This window comes from Fukomys damarensis, unplaced genomic scaffold (genome assembly GCF_012274545.1).
Source record: "Fukomys damarensis isolate Sample0158 unplaced genomic scaffold, DMR_v1.0_HiC HiC_scaffold_17, whole genome shotgun sequence".
Classification (NCBI taxonomy): domain Eukaryota; kingdom Metazoa; phylum Chordata; class Mammalia; order Rodentia; family Bathyergidae; genus Fukomys; species Fukomys damarensis.
The window spans coordinates 9,344,832-9,357,254 of NW_022900929.1; the positions used below are offsets into that span (position 1 = coordinate 9,344,832).

The 12,423-nt window shown below is 39.7% G+C and overlaps 1 protein-coding gene across 3 annotated transcripts in view; it reads right to left on the reverse strand.

Annotated features, from left to right (window-relative positions):
• Elmo1 (engulfment and cell motility 1) overlaps positions 1–12,423 on the reverse strand; it is a 463,267-nt gene that overhangs the window by 417,664 nt on the left and 33,180 nt on the right. The gene's annotated exons all lie outside the window — the stretch shown is intronic.

Consider the following 12,423-nt stretch of genomic DNA (forward strand, 5'->3'; position numbering starts at 1 on the left):
AAAAAAAAAAAAAAAAAAAAAAAAAAAAAAAAGTATGTTAAAATCCACATGCTTGCTATATTACCTTCTCTCCTCCCTCTCCCCGAGAGTCCCACAGAACACTCCAGGATTTACACCCAGAGTTGTCCATCTGGGGAAGGTAGCGCTACATGTGCCTAAGCATTCATATGGTAGTAAGTTTTTAAAGAGCCAATTCAGTGAGGACTGGTGTTTTAATTCCTTAAGAGATGGCCCAAAGATAATAGCTGGAGAAAGCCCTTCCTTTATAGACGTATTCTTCGCCACGAATTTGTCTATCCAAATGAATTAACTAATTGATCTTAAAGAACATCCACTTGGTGAATTAATTGCCTTTTTCACATAAAGACTCTAGTACGACACTTTCCTTTTTCACAATAAAAAAAGCCTGTTAAACAAGACGGTATGCATCAGAGACACAGTAGCTTAATTAAAAAAAGAAAAGCTTTTAGCAAAAGATAAAGATTTAGTACAGCACAGTTCAAGTCCAAGCTGCACAGATACTCATAAACAACATTCAAGTTAATCTCTGATATTTGATTTTTGTTAGTCTTCTCAAATGAGAATACATCAATAACTATGTCTCAGCATATCTGCAAAAATTAAGCTCAACAGAATGTCTTGAACACAGAAGACAATAAATGGTAGTTAATAGCTATAAATGGTAAACATACTTAACAATAGGTATGCTTTTTGAAGAATACAAAATTATGAGACATTTGGGCATATATCTTACTAGATAAATACAAAGAATGTTAAGTAAAATGATAAAGCAGTAGTGGAAAGTGTTAAAGAACACTCTAATAAATAGAAGGAGAACCTTCTAATAAATGGGAAGACATTGTTTTCACAGTGGGATAGTCAACATCCTACGGAAATCCCCCCCATTAATCCATAAATTAAATTTAATTTTAATCAAAATTCTAGTGTGATCGGGCAAGCAGATGCTGAAATTCACATGGAAAAATAAAAATCACACAAGGCCTTTTGATGATGCTGATGGGGAAAAAGAGGAAAGGGAAGAGGAGAAGGAGAGCAAAGGGAAGGAGAGACCAGGAGCAGAGATTCATTCTACTAGAAGTAAAGTCTTGTTATTAAGCAAACACAAATGCCTAGGAATGCAACAGAATAGAGCCAGCAGACCCTCACGCAACGTGAAAACTTGATATATGACAAAAGTAACAATGCACATCACGGGAAAGAGGATGGGCAATAAATTATCCAATAAGTGGTGGGGACGATGAGCTGTCGCCACTAAAAAAGATACAAGTAAAATCCTAATACACACACATCACTTTCAAAATGGATTAATGACCTTCATAAAAACCATAATTTTCCAACTTTTGAAAGAAAACACAAGACGATATTTTTAAAACCTATGAGCCTGTGTGGTGGTGCACACCTGTAATCCCAGCATTGGGAGCTGGAGGCAGGAGGACTGCCATGAGTCCAAGACCAGTCTTGGCTACACAGTGAGTTCAAGCCCAGCCTGAATGCACAGTGAGACCTTGTCTCAAAAGAGAGGGAGGGAGGGAAGGAGAGAGAGAGAGAGTTTTAAACAAGATACCAAAAGGCCAAACAAATAAAAAGGAAAATTTGATCACATTAAAGTGGTTGTAGAAAAGTCAGATTGAGACTAGACATCACATAGAAGTTTAAGAACAGCTATAGACTATGTGAAGATATGTAAAAAAGAGTTTGTGTCCACATCCTATAAAGACCTACTATTAAGCAATGAAAATAAAACACCACACCCACTGTTGAACAAAGACGGTACAGGATGTCTGTAGAAGAGAAATCTGAAGAGGTAATAAATATGGAAAATATGCTTGGCCTTACCAGGTGGAGTGATATACATGAAGACACAAGAAGTCACATGCAACTCCATCCAGTAGCCAACATTGGCAAGACCCTGACAGCACACCATGATCTGTGGATGGGAACAGGAACTCTTGACACCTTGCAGGTAGCTGGAAGCTGCTAAAACCACTCTGGAAAACTTTCTGGCTACACCTGGTAAATTTAAGATTAGTGCACTTTCTTATCCCAAAGGAGTCTACCTTCTATTCTACAGAAACTTCCAAACAGTCCCAAATAAATACACACAAATACAAGTATCAAACAGTACTACGGGGGCTGCCAAACTTGAGAAAACCACCAATTATCTGTAACCAAATGGATAAATCAACTGTTTTATTCAAGCCATGGGACATCATACATAATTCGGTGCAAAAATATTACAGTGAAAAAATTAAATTGCAAAAGGTTACCTACAGCAGGATACCAATGATTTAAATTTTAAAACACACAAAAATTCTATATATTATTCATGCAAACATACATATGTAGAAAACCTATCAAACATTCACGAGAACAATACACATCAATTGCGGGCTAGTGTTTACCCTCAGGAATGAAAGAATAGAAGGAGAGACAGGGAAAATGAGAAAATAGGGCTGTAGCTGTATTTGTAATGTTTTTTAAAAGTGATGTAAAGCAACAGGAAAGATGTCAGTCATTATTAACATTTGCTGGTGAGGTGGATGGGAGTCAGTTATATCTTTTTCTGCACTTTTAAGACATGCTTGAAACGTGGCTCTTATAGTTTGGGTCACACTTGTCCCCGAAAAGGCTCATGTATTTAGAAGTGACGCTTTTCGAAGGAGATTGGATCACGGAGGCACAAATTTATTTGTGGATTAATTCCCTGAGGATTTTGTCATTGAACGTACTTCTAAGAGGTGGGACCTTGTTAGAAGAATTCGATGCAGGCTGGACCTGCAATGTGGCCATGACCAACACCTTCCTCTCTCCCTAGCCCTTACCTGTTCTCTCTGCTTCTCTCCTCCATGACACATGAGCAGCTTTTCTCTGTCATGCCTTTCTGCCATGGTTGGCCTTGGAGCCAGCCAACCATGGGCTAAAACATCTGAAACCGCAATAAATCCTTCCTCTTCTAAGTTGTGTATTGTCAGGGACTTTGTCCCAGTGACAGAAAGGTGATCGATTCCATGGCTTATTTTTTTAAAGTTTCAAATTACTATTTAAATGAAATTTGCTTTAAAAATTATTACAGCACAAAACGCATCTGTCTGAATCAAAATTACCGGCTGGATTTCTTCTATCCATGCATGACTGTGTAATGAGAGAACAATTAAAGAGAAATTGTACATGTAAAAATAATGTGCTCACTATAAATTAGCCTTGCACCGTCCTGCTTTTTTCCCTGCCCACAGTTACAATCTTAAAACAACCAAAATGCAGTCTTTTTAAAAACTGCCTATTAGTCATGTTAGTGGTTTCCAAATAATGAAAACCTTTTGTTCTCAAATGGATAAGAAAAAAAAAAAATCTCCAGTGATGTCTTAGAGCCTAAAATAGACAAGGAGGTATTATATTAATATTAGTATGTTTTATGAGCTGAGATTTATAAATGCATATTTTATTATTAAGGTAATCAACAGGAGTAATTACCTATTAACATAAAAATTCAATAACCATTATTACAGATGATTCTTATAATAATATATCAAGATTCCACATTCTATTTGCTTTAGTATTTTGTTGTTTCATTTGCATGTGAAGGAAACCTGGATACATTCAAAGTGTACTTATGTTTCCACTGCTGTCTAACAAATTACCATGAACCCATCTCACAGTTTCTATAGCTCAGAAGTCTAGCACAGTTGAATTGAATTCTGGGTTCAGGGTCTCCTGCACAGAAATCAAGATGTAAGTTGGCTCTGAGTTACTCCTTCCTTGGACCTCAACGGTCCTCTTCCATGCTCCTACAAGTTGCTGTTGAATTAATTTCCTCTGGCTACATGTCTAGGATCCCTCTTCTCCTGATTCCTAACTTGCTGCTGACCAGGGACCCTCCCTACCTCCTAGGGCCTTACCCTGTGGCCCTGTCAGGACCAGGCAATATAGCCCTCCCCAGGGCCAAAAGGAAACCATCTTCCTGCTTCTCCTTCTTTTAAAGATCCACTTGGTTAGATTGGGGCCACCAGGATAACCTCCCTTTGATTAACCTGGTGTCAACTAATTAAAAGCCTTCATTAGGAGGTGTGATTAAAAACAAGGTAAATACTTATATTTTTCAAAAATTGTAATATAAGACACTGCCATGAATCTCCTTCAAAATATTCCCTTTCACTTAAAACACACCTCACTGTTCTTCCACTTTCTCAAGAAGTTTACAGGCAATGTGTCTGGAAATCGCTGTCAAATAAAAACATGACAGTGTCTTCATCCACCTTTTTGAATGGATCTGGTACCACGTAACTTCTGGCTCTTCCCAAAAGTCAAAATGACCCTGAAAGGTCAATGTTTTCAATGGACTCCAGACACTGAGGCAACTATGACAGGACAACAAAAGACATTTAAAAAAAGAATTTCCAGAACTGCAGAAAGTGGCAAGAATAGAGGAATAATTGTGGTCAAAGTGAGAGGAAGCATTTTGAGGAAATCCATGGCAATGTGTCTTTTGATGTAATCGTTTTTAATGCAAACATTCGTCATATCGTTTCATCACACTGCATACACCTGCAAAATCCTTTTGCATATAGCATTGACATGATCACAACTTCAGGTCACACTGGAAGGAAGCACATTTGTGGGGTCTGTAATACTAGGAGGTGGAAATCTTAGGGCCACCCTAGAATTCTGCCCACCATGCACAGATGGGTCACACTGTCCATGGAATCACTTGTAAAAGCTTACCATGAACTCTCAGGAATCCTTGGAGAAGCAGGAATAGGATACTTTTCGTTTCAAAGTTGTATAATTTCTAATCTTACAAGAGCCCAGGATCTAGCACAGTAGCAGGGAACTTGTTTAGATGACTTCTCCTGATAGGTGGATTTATGCCTGATTTAGAGTAAAGGCAGTGCAGTCTTCCCACCAACGACATACATGTAAGGTGCGTAAATATGTGCACAGGAGAGGAGGAACAGGCGGGCTGGAAACCAGCTTGGCCTGGCAGGTTAAGCTAACCATAATGATCCTTGTCTTCATAGTGCTCTGATCTATTGTTAGAATTGCTTCATTCATGTTTAAAGCGTTTGAAACAATATTGTAAAAGGTTATATAAGTCAAATCCTTCTGCAATTCATGGACCACCTCTGAGAACCGCTGAGACAAACAGCACAGTAATATTGATGATCTTGGTTTCAGTTCTAATTCTAACAATCAAAAGCTATGTGAACTAAAATCCTAAATCTTTTGTAAGCCATGGGGCTTAAATAAAGTTACCCACAAGCTTCTCCACACATGGAGGCTACAGATACCTCCGTGACACTGGTTTCTTTGACTTACCAGTTAACCTCTACCAATGTCTTGTAAGGAATTAGTTCAGGAATTAATGAAGATTTAGTTTAAGAAACAGACACCATCGTGTTGCTTAAGCAGAACAAGCAAGCAAACAAACACACAGGGTAGGAAAGAGGGAAGGAGAAAGAGACAATGTAAAGGTTCAAATACAAAGAACTGATTCAAAAGTTGAGTTGGATATTTTTCAGCTGTTAAGAAAGTTTGAAAAGTAAATGGGAAATATGAGCTGGGCATGGTGGCACATGCCTGTAGTCCCAGTACTGAGGGGGTCAGGCAGGATGATCTCCATGAGTTCAAAGCCAACCTGGGACACACAGGGAGTGGTCAAGGTCAGCCTGAGCTACATAGCAAGACCCTGTCCCAAACAAACAAGAAAAAAGGAAATATGACTCATTGGGATGACCATAGACAGCCACTTTGTAAACTGTCTCTGAGTCATTATCTCACTTAATAATCTTTACATAATGAGATAGACTGAGTACATTAACTAGTATGGTACAATGCCTGCTACATTTTAAGTTCAGATAAAATTATGAAGCCCTGTGTATTTTGCAAATAAGCATTAGTAATAGGATTCTGGTCTTCATTTATGCTTTTTTTCACTTAATGTCTCCAGTGTGCCTAATCTTCTCATATAACTTTTTTTTTTTTTTTTTTTTTTTTTTTGTATTAGGGATCGAACTCAAGACCTTGTGCTTGTAAGGCAAGTGGTGGAAACACTGAGTTAAATCCCTGGCCCTAAATGTTTTTAAAATAGTTGAGCTTTCATTTCTGCTTAAGAGCTGTAGACCCTGAAAACAAGAATGTCTTATGAAACTTGTATTTCATTTGCAAGGTCATAATTTCTTTTCAGTAACTAAACATCAGAACCTAACTACAGCACTTGCAAATTTAAAGTTGCAAGAAGGAGGACATCAAACATTCTGAAAGGGAGAGGCTGGGGTTATAGCTTAGGAGTAACAAGTTGTTTTCTAGCATGTTCCTCGCCCTGTGTTCCATCCCCAGCACCAAAAGAAGGAAAAGAAAAGAGAAAAGAAAACGTAAAGGACAAAAGAGGAAGGGAGAGGAGAGAGGAAGAGAGGAGGGTGAGGAGAGAGAGAAAGGGAGGGGAGGGAAGAGGTCCAGAGTCCATGAGAAGAAGGTTTTAGCAAGATGGTTAGGTAAATATGGGGGACAGTGGTGAAGAGCAAAAAGAATGAAATAAAAATGAAGTCACACAAAGAAGGGAAGAAAGAAAAATTAATCAAGAAAAAGGGCCAGAGGACAAAGGGGGAAAAAATAGAGAGGAGAAAATGAATGGGGAAAGAGAATAAATACACTGGGACAAAACCGGAAAAGGAAGCTCTCCATTTCCTAATGAAATAGCAACTCTTAGAAAACATCACAACGAATGACTTTTAAAGCTTGTTTTTGCAGCCCCTTGCTCCAACAGGGTACAAAGGAAGTGCAGGATGCCCTTACAACCAAGGTGACCTTGACTTATATCGGACCTTGAGGCCAGAGAGGACAGAAATTGATCCACCACAGCCTTGGCTCCTCTTTCCTCCATCAGGGCACCAAGGACAAGACATTCTTTGCAAAATGAAGAGGAGTCGCTGCTTTACAAGTGCAGCTGATGTCAACAAAGCATGAGCTTTTCTGTTTTGATTTTAATCTCAGGTGTAGTCATGGAGGTGAAACTCCTCAAAACCGTACTGAAAAGAAGAAAGGTGTTAATTAATATCAAAGTACCTAATCTATTCCTATGAACACAGGTGGCCCCATTATGACCCCCTCCCCTCATCCTCACACTTAAGAAAGAGAAGCAACAGCTCTTTCCTTGCCCCATGTGTTTTTTCAGTGTGGCCTCATTGCTGCCCTACATTTTTATGACGCACACTTTCTTCTACTGTTCTTATTTCATCTTTGCTTCTTCCTCTTAAATTAAAGTTAAAATCCAGCCCAGCAGAAGAAACTACTGTATCAGACCAGTGTCTTTGGGAAGTGCTGTCCCATGGAGTGCCTTCTCAGAACATGGCTGCCATGCTGTGAGGACCCCAGGCCGTGGAGAGGTCACTCGGGAAACTCCAGCTCACCATCCCAACTGAGCAGGCCTCTGAGTCATCCCACCAGGTATCAGATGTATGAGTGAAGCACCTTCCAAATGGTTCCATCCCCAGCAGGCTGTGCCTTCCCAGCTGTTGCTTGAAACATCAACGAGTGACAAGCTATCATCCTGCTCTGCCATGCTGTGTGCAGAATTCCTGAACTGAACAACTAGCAGGTGTAACAAACCATTTCCAATGGAAATATGCATTTCTGTTTTATGTTGCTAAGGTGGTCGTCTAAGGCAGCAGTGCATAACTAGAACAACAGGGACCAGAAAAATGACCACACAATAAGAATTATTATATCACCCCTGATCACAGTGGGAAGAATAGACACATTAGGGAGCCCTACATCACTGTCTCTTCTATAAACAGTCATAATATATTCTCTCATGACATAGGATCTCTTTCCTCTTCCCAGCGTTTCTACCTAACTTTCTTATTTTCATTTTTATTTCTCTTTTCCTATGTTCTCTTTCTTCGTGCCTATCCCTTATGCTGACCTTGGATGACAGGTTTACTGTTCAAGAGATATTCATGATTCCATTAAGTAAATATTTATTGAATACTGTTCTAGACACTGGGACAACAAAAGAAAATTTAACTTTGCCTCTGACTTTAGAGACAAAATAGTATAAGGATACTCTTTTCAAATGGTGGAACACAACCACCAGTAGTCATCACCCTAGCAAATATTTTCAAACTATAATGAAGATAGAAAATAGATTAAAACCATTAACAACAAAATAAGCCATTCCAAGTAATAAAATGTCTATTGTTTCATGAATTTTTTATCCTACACACACACACACACACACACACACATACACAATGTGCATATTATGTCTTTCTCTCAAAACTTTGAGAAACGGAATCTAATAGCTATTCAAAAATGAATCTCATTGGTGAAATACAAAAAACATGAACAGGATTGGGCTTAAAAGATTTGCAATTAAGTTTCTAGCTTTGGAGCAGATGACAAGCTTCACAGAGACATTCTTGGAATGAACCTTCTCTACTGATAACCCGGAGTTTTCGCTTTGTGCTGCTGTTAGTTTTGTTTGGAAAGGGTGTTCCAGTGTTTCCAGGGTCATCTGTGGTAAAGAAATGTCTGTCTTTAGAGGAAATTCATGTGTCATTCATTCCGATTCTGAGCACTCCATAACGTTAAGACATTCCAGTACTGAGTCAGTCTATTCATTGTTTTAATAGCTAAACTGGAGAACATGGAATTATCATGACCTCTGGCATTTATCTTTGCCTGAAATTCTAAAAGCTGTCCTATCTTACCAAACACAAGCTGGAGAGCCCCAGTACAATAGTTGGCTGCCTGTAATCATTTTGTTACAGCCTGTATCTAACAGTCAGTGGTAAACATTAAATAACATGTCATAAAACCCACCGACTTCTGAGTAATACTGGTGGCAGTCACTGCCCTCCTCTCTCGCCCGCCCTCTCATTTATGTGACTCAACTTAGACTGTCTTTTTTCCTTCATCCTGAAATAAATATACATGCTTCCAAGTCCTCTCTAAAAGAAAAACACGAAGTGATTTAAAATGATAGCTTCCATCCAATTCTCAAACTCTAATTAGAAAATTTCAAAACCACCCAAAAATGTTTTTAGAGACTTCAAAAAATCTGCAAAATTAAGTTTGAGTCACTGGATCAGCAAAAGCACCAGGTTGCGGGCGGGGGAACGACACTTTGACAGAAAGGGGGTTAGTGGGCTGAAGACCAGCTCTAGGGTTAGCTCCTGGGGAAAGTCAGATAATCTGAAGGGTCTGTGTATGCTGGGGCAGGAGCCACTATTCTTTTTATCTCAATCACTGTCTAAGAAACCAAGTGCTGGGGCTGCCCCAGAATACCATGCTGCCTAGGGCTGAGCCCTGCCTTCAACTTCAATGACTGAATTGGGAAACCCCAATGTGCTTTTAAAGTAAACATTAATACTGTGAGTAATGGTTTAGATTCTTGATTACAGAAACCCAAAATATAAGATCTGGGAGGCAAGGGGGGGACATTACAATATTTTTAGTTCACGCTTCCTTCACATGCTAGCCACTCCAAGATGACTTATTGCACAGTATTTTTCCTGATGGCCAAAATGTCAGCTCCAACCTTTGCTCTCAGGGATTTGTGGTCAACATAAGTACACAGAATTCTGACTGCAAACAGTATTGTGTCCTTGCTCCATGGTTGCTGGAAAATGTGTCAAATAGGATAATATGACTATCCTAAGCCTTTCCCTCATTTAGTAAGACAGTGAGTGTGGAGTGGGGTTCAAGGGCAAGGAGGTATCTAGCCCCTGTGGGACTCTCAAGGGGGCACGGAGCAGACAAGTCTCTGTCGTTGGGGACCACAGCCTTCAGAGAGCCCTGCCTGAAATGAAGGGCTAGAGGAGGATGGGCCATAAGAATACTAATGGATCTTAGCTCCAGAAGAATTAAAACAAAACCACTTTCTCAGAATCAAGCGATCACAGGATTCTGGGTAAATCAACTGTCAACAACCTTTTGGTTCTCGGAGGTTATTTGCTATAATGAGAACAAAATGGATAATGCTCACTTTGAAAATGTATGCGTATTTGATCATCTACGTAATGACTGTTAGTATGCATATTACAAGTTAGCAGAGGGTCTATATTTCTTATTTCCCTTCCCATCACTATGGTTGAGAACTGGAGAAAACTTCCTACAGTTGACCAACTTCTCTGAAATGCACCATTTACTTTAAGTAGGGGGTATTAAATCCATGGGACGAGATTTATATATTTTTTTACATTTTGTGAAGATTTTAAAAAATGTTGGTCAACATCTTAGCACAGTACAGATTTGATATGCATATGGCTGTGTGAATGTGTATATTTATTTTAGAAAAGATAATCAGTTATAAAGGACTGAAAACTATACTTCTTGAACACTATTTTAAGACTCTACAAGGATCATTAAGATTGATTTGTTCACTCTGCAATTTCTCCACTGTGAATCATTTGGAAGGGTAAGTGCAGTCCAGTAATTGAATTAACCAACGTCATACATAATTTATTATGTGGCTAACTATAGTTTTATCTTGCAAAGAAAACTACATCATGTAAAACTGAAAACCTTTAATCGCCCAAATACAACATTCAAGGAGGTCCATGGACACCATAGGGGTGGAACACTTGGGGTTTTTTCCCCCCTAACTGTAAAACACTTGGAATCCCACTAGGGAAAAATAAAAATCCTCACACAAATAGTTAAACAGTAATTCAAATAATAAAGAGATGCAAGTCTTGTCTAGTTAAGAAAGGAAACTAAGAAACAATAAGGTAAGAAGGTAGTGAGTCAAAGCAGCAGAGAGGAGGTAGAGATTAAGAAAAGGATGGATTAAGATGCTGATTTCCATGGGCTGGGATTTAGCTCAGTGGTTCCACTGCCTGCCTCGCAAGCGCAAGGACCCAAGTTCGATCCCCAGCATTCCCCTCCCCTACAAAAGACACTGATCTCCAAAACTGGGGCAAAGATTATTTAAGGCGCAAAGCTAAGGCTTCTTGCAACTCAATTTAAGATCAGAGGAAAATGATTTGGTTTGAATGAGCTCCAGCCCATCCCAGCTCAAACATTGGAAACTGAATGCCCAGTGCCCCAGTGTTGAAGATGAGGATCTAATAAAAGTGGAAGGGGCTGCCCTAAGGTTATGGCTTCCCACAGCCATGGCAGGAGTGAGTCAGCAAGGCTAGGAAGTTGAAGAGTGGGCTTATAAAAGCCAGTCCTGCCAGGAGTGACGGCACCCTCTATAATCCCAGCACTTGGAAAGCTGAGGAGGGAGAATCGCCATGCATTTGAAGGCCACCCTGGGAAAATGGAGACAAAGCTTCTGTGCAAGGGAGGGAATGGGACTTGAGAGAGGAAGAGATAAAATAAAATCAAATTTATTTTCAAAAACAAATTAAAAATAAAAGCCAGTCCTGCCTTTTCTTTCTGTGTCTTGCTGTGCCCTTCTGCTCTTCTCTCTTCTGCCATGGATGACACAAGGAAGAAAGCTCAGGAAAGGCACGGCCCCTTGACCTTGGACCCTTTGCCCAGCCTCCATAACTGTAAGAAATAAATCTCTCTCTTTTTATCTGTCATTTTTATCTTCGGCATTCTGTTATGCCTCCACAGTGGAGCCAGGGCAGTAGAGAGAGGTCACTATCCTAAAGTGCAAAAACAGTCCTCAGTTAAAAATCTACATTGTTTAACGACTGTTTGGATTCACAACCAAGGTGCACTGTTCAGACTTACAATCCATCTTTTTTCTGTAGAGTTCTGTATATCTTGCTTATAGAGCCTCAGTGTCTTTTGGGGGGGGTTATTCATACTGTAATTTTTTCTGATTGTACCATCCAGTAAAGCACTGTAACTTTATGTTCTCATATATTACAGTGCTGCACGTAAGAGTTATGAAAATCAAAGCAAAGTCATCAAGTTGGAGTTAGCAAAGCTACAAGAGGGAGACACAGCAGGTATCTTTGGAGAACACAAGGCAGTGGAATTAAAGTTGAGGGGACAAGAGAAATAATAAAATGGAAAACACTGACTGAGTATACCAAGAGACACTATGATCACCAGGTTAATTAAGGAGGTTGGACTCTCTGCTGGCAACAGCAGAAACCAACGCGAATGCTACCCAGATCACGAAGCACAGAGGGAAAGTTTTCCAGACAGTAAGAACTCACAATGGGCTGCCCTGCAAGCATAAGGACCCAAGTTCGATCCCAAGAACCAAAAAGAAAAAATGTAAAAGAACTCACAATGGGGCTTTTCACGCTGTGCAGAAATAAAAGGGATGGTCTCACTTCCAGTGGGGATAGTTCAAACACAGCTCCAGGACCACCTGTGCTTGTTACAAATACCCATGCCCCGGCCCTGAGTCTCAGAATCCACGTCCTAGATCTACCTGTCAGTTTCAGAGTTACAGCTTTGGAAGATGGAGATGCCCTGGATGAAAACATTACAACTTTG